The following is a 5,263-nucleotide window of genomic DNA, read 5'->3' as shown; positions in this document are numbered from 1 at the left end:
CGCCGGGCATCTAGAGGGCGCCGGGGTTGGCAAGCGGGGCGCGCAGGCTGCAGCTGCCGAGGCGGGGCTGGTTGGGGTCGTCACCTCCGCGCCCAGCCGCGACCAAGCCGCGAAAGGAGCTGGGGACAAAAGGTCTGCGACCGCACCCTCGTTGTTCGGGGAAAAGCTCCGAACTCCTGCCCCCCCCCACTTCTTTTGTAGTCGCAAGAAGCCTTTCCCAGTTTTTGCTGGGAAAAGAGGCAGGGAAAGGGTGCTAATGAATGGGAAAGCTAAAAGAGCGGTGGAGAGGTTGTCACTCAAGACCGTGTTTGGCAGCGGATGCTTTTAGAGCCACCCTGTCATTCCTTAATGAAGATGAGGCCGGGGGGGGGGGGGGTGGGCGGTCGTCCAAGAAAAGAACTAAACAAAAACTATCTAGAAAGGTGTGCAACAACAAACGGCAATCTGTAGAGACAGCTTCTTCCACGTTCTGCCCCAAACTCAAATATCTATCCAGCGCCTCCCTTCACTAGAGACAACCTAGAGAGAGGTCAGGGAAGCAGGGACACACTGAGACTTTGGTCCCTTTGTATATTGCAACCAAACCTCCAGCATCTACTCTGCTCTCTATACTCCCGGTAAATGTTAGACTTGTCGGGATAAAAATGCAACTAGAGGGAGTGGATACATCGGGTCAGCCAGGGAGTGAGGTTCTGGGTGTTGCCGCTGTACTAGGTTGCATTCAATATGAAAATTTCTGTTCAACTGAGCATGTGCAGAATGAGCCAACGCCGTCAGACAGGTATATGCCTCAGTTGAAGACCAATAAAGTCTTTGTTCCTCCGCACAACATAAGTGCCCAATTAGTTCATAAGTCAGCTTCCAGAAATCATCTGGTAATATTCTCAGTGCAATAGTTTAAAAGAATAGTATTTACCAAAGTGGAAGGGACGATTTGGACACTCAGAGTCATTCTTCAAAAATGTTTTGTGCAAACCCTTCACCGCTCTCTCAAAAGGCTGAGAGATTTGCCTGTTAAGGATTTGAGTACTAAACCAGTTTTCAAAAAATGCAGATCGAAGGAAAAATGTAATTGCACAAGAGAATTTTCTTCCTTTCCCTAAAAAGCTTGTGCATTCTTTAGAATGGAGGCTTCAGAGTTTGAGAAACATTGCCTCCTTTAAGGTTTCAAGAGTTACCTCAAGTTGGCATGTCCAGCTCGCACCTAATGAATAAGGTGTCACTCCATTCTGCCCTGAAGTGCACAGGGACCTTCACAAGTCACCTTGTCAGCCTCACTTCTTTTTACCAGCCCAAGTCTGAGCTATGCCAAGCCTTGTCTACTTCATTTTGGAGTTTGTTGTCTTCCACAGGGACCTATGCTCAGAGGTAGAAAAGGACAATTATGAAATAAAACAGAAAAGAAAGTGGTGGTGAAAAAAAAGACAACTGCAAAGATAGGTTCTGCTCATGGAATCACAGCTGGTTTAGATCAGATGTGGAGGATGTGGTGGTTGCTCTCCCAACAGCCATTCCCAGCAGCTCCTGGCTTGAGGTGAGATTATAGCCACCTCAGCTAGAGAGGTAGGCCCCGATTCATTAAACTAATAAATGCAGCCCCCTTGCCACAGTGATTGGCCTAACTTAATCAGCTTTAGGCATTCACTGGTCACAGTCCTTAAATGACTCAGGGTCTTCCAATCAACACAAAGCTCAGAACTTCCCCTCCTTATCTGAATTCAGGTCTCCCAGCTCCCAGTGTGGTATTTAGTCATACAGACATCCCTCAGAATTTGTATCAAGTATAATGGCTTGATGTAGGTCCTCTCTGCTTCTGGGACTAAAATAACTAAACCTTTGAAGTGAAGTTCGTGTTTTTCTGGGTGTGTTCCAAAAATCCAATGCTCTTCCAACAAATAAGCATAAGTATAAACAATAATTTTGTTGTTTTAGTTTCCACAAAGAAAATGTAAAAGTAAGGGCATCAGTTAGATTGTATTCAGATGCTAGTAACTGAATATGCAACTAACAGTGGGTTAAACAAATGAGGGGGCTCATTCTCTTGTAGCAAGGAGTCCAGAGATGAGTAGTTACTAATATTGCATCAGCTGCTCAACTGTGTCATCAACGACCTCAATTCTTTCTACTCTGCCATCCTTAACATTGCTGGCATCTCTTGCTCAGGCTTGTCACCTCATCATTAGAATATGGCTGCCGCAGTTTCAAATATCAAAGGCAGGAAACAAGAGGGTAGTGAGGACAGGCCAGGCCTTTTTGCTCCCTCTCGCATCTCTTATTAGGGAAAGAAAAGATCCTTTCCCCATCTTGGCCAGATAGAGTCACAGGGCAACCTTCACCTACAAGGGAAGCTGGCGGCACAAGTCCAACTCTTGGGAGGTAGACAAGGGAGAAGTAGGTGGAAAATGGGCTTTGGCAGCCAGTTAGCAGTGTTTTGAATACTAGGAAAACTACTATTGAAATAGTTCTATTTGTTCCTCATAATGTAGACATGCTTCTAGTGTATAACTGATAGATTTTTTTTTAAAACCTGAAACATCGCCGGGCTCGGTGGCTCAGCCTGTAATCCTGCACTTTGGGAGGCTGAGGTGAGTGGATTGCCTGAGCCCGCGCGTTCGAGACCCGCCTGGGCAACTTGGCGAGACCTCATCTCTACAATAAATCAAAAAAATTAGCTGGGTGTGGTAGCGCGCGCCTGTAGTTCCAGCTTCTTGGAAGGCTGAGGCGGAAGGATCGCCGGAGCCCAGCAGGTCGAGGCTGCAGTGGCCGGGCGTGGCCACTGCACTCCAGTCTGGGTGACAGAGTGTGACTCCAACTCAACAACAACAGCAACAACAGCAACAACAACAACAACAAATCTGAAACATCTAAAAACCAACAAGGATGGAGCTGGTGCTAAACAAATTTGATTCTCAGATGTCAGGGCAAATATTCAATGACTTTAAGGTGCTGCACTTCCTCACAATTGCATTATATAGTCTCAGGTTGTCAGGCTCCCATGTCATTTCAGTATGACACAGATATAGAAGAAGAAACACACTCTAGAGAAATATTAGCATGAGGGCCACACACAGAGGTCAGTGTGGCACCGGGCTAATTTAGGCAATTTAGAGTTCAGCGTCACTGTAGTATGATTGTTTTAAGCATATAAATTATTACTGAATTAATGAATAAAATTAAGAATGACAGTGTTCTCAACTGGAGTAAATAGAGTTATTGCCTCGTGGTATAAACAGGATGTTCTAAACTCAAATGAAAGACACCATACGTCTCTCTAGAAAAAGTTACATATGTTAAAGTTATACTCTGATATCATGTTGCAAGTTATTTGTTTTATATTTATTCAGTGAATGTCTGTCCTTGCCACCGGGGTTACAACTACAGATGAGGCAGACACAGTCCCTGCCCTCTCTGCGCTTTGTTCTAAAAGAAAACAAGTATTGGGTAAGTAATTAGAAGAGTGATGTTTGTTGGAGTTTGGGTGGTATAGGGGAACAAATATCAAGAGGACGTATGGGTCACAGAAGTCCCAATTGAAGAAATGTTTAGACTAAGATTGAAGAAAATATAGAAATTAACCAGGTAAAAGGTTTCTAGGTAGAGAGAACTGCATCCATGAAGTCTCAGAGGTGAGCAAGAATTTGCTCTTTTGGAGAAGTAGATCATGGCTGGATCATAGAGTGTAGGAAGAAAGAGGCCAGAGGGAGTTAGAGTAATAGGCAGTAGTGGGAAACTGCCTGGAGAAGGGGGACACACCTCATCAACAAGGGTACCTGCACAATGAATATTTGTATACCTAACCCTGAATTGTACCCCACAATTTTAAAATAAAAAAAACTTTTTAAAGTGGCTGCTGAATATTGTGTACACATGGACATAGAGTATGGAATGACAGACATTGGAGATCAGAAGGGTGGGAGGGTAGCAGGGGGTTGAGAGATGAAAAATTACTTAATAAGTAAAATGTACATTATTCAGGTGATGGTTACACTAAAATCCCAGACTTTACTGAAAATGTGAGATGTATGTGACCAAGTCAAGTGAGGCTTGATCCAAAACTCAAATAATATAACTGAAGATTCACTTTCTCCCAGTCTCAACATTATGCATTCTGTGGTATTGTCTTCATGCTTAGATGCCACAAATCAGCTCCAGGCTCTCCTATTGATATAGCAAAACAGCTGCCACTGTTATCCAGTAGATCCTGCCCATGTTCTAGGGTTCATTCTCTCTCTCATTGGCCTGACATTGGGGCGCATGACCATGCCTGAAACAATGACTGTAGTCACTACATTTATTTAAGTTATGTGGTCACTAAATAACTTAACCAATCAGAACCCACCCTTGAACTGGAGGTGGGAATAGGGATAGGAAAAAAAAAACCCTAAAGGAAAATCAGGAAATCAGGACACTTTTAGCAGAAGGGCAGAATGAATGGTGTGAAAGTTCTCTGTTCTTCCAGTCAGCCAGACACCGGCATTGTCTTTGTTTTAGCACTCTATTTCTTTCTCCAGGTTCAGTTAACTGCTGTACCTTATCAATTTTTTTTCAAAATTTCACTTAAACCTCTTTCTTTTCCATTTCTTCGGTCTCCACCCCAGTCCAATTTCCCATCAGTCCACGCTTAAACGTTGACTCTCTTTTCTCACTGGGCTCCTGCCTCCAACTGCTTGTCCTGTTCTGCTTACCCTGAGGAGGCCCAATTCATGTCTATGAGAGACAATCCTCAGCATCTAGAACAGTGCCTGATGTGTAGGAACATTCAAAAGGTGTTTGTTGAATGTTGAATGAATGAATGAATGAATGACTTCACAGCCCTTATTACTTCCTGGAATTCTCCTTTATTCTTTGTTTGTAACATGTTTTTACTTCATCCGCAGCTCCTAGAAAGTGTTTGGAGCATAGTAGGTACTCCATATATATTTGTTAAATAAATAAATGACTATATGTTTCTTGAATTAGATTAGGGAATCACTCATAGTTTAGAAGAGAATGAGGAGTCAACAGAAATAGTTAAAGTGGTTGAATTCTTGGGGAGAAAATGCATAACAGAAGAAACAAGATTTTCACAAAGGAGGGGAGAGTCAACAACATCAGAGCTGAAGCGATATCAAAGACAGCAGGGGACAGAGAAAAGGGCATTGGATTTATTTTTACTAATTGAAAATAGTTCTACTAGCTATCTTTTATGTAGAAAAACAAATTAAAATCTCACACAGCATTGGAATTTTTCCTTCTGCTTTAGCTATGAGAGAATCCAAAGGTA

Source organism: Carlito syrichta, unplaced genomic scaffold (assembly GCF_000164805.1).
Source record: "Carlito syrichta isolate Samal-C Ts95f unplaced genomic scaffold, Tarsius_syrichta-2.0.1 Scaffold301810, whole genome shotgun sequence".
In the NCBI taxonomy this organism is placed as follows: Eukaryota; Metazoa; Chordata; class Mammalia; order Primates; family Tarsiidae; genus Carlito; species Carlito syrichta.
This window is presented reverse-complemented; position numbering follows the sequence as displayed.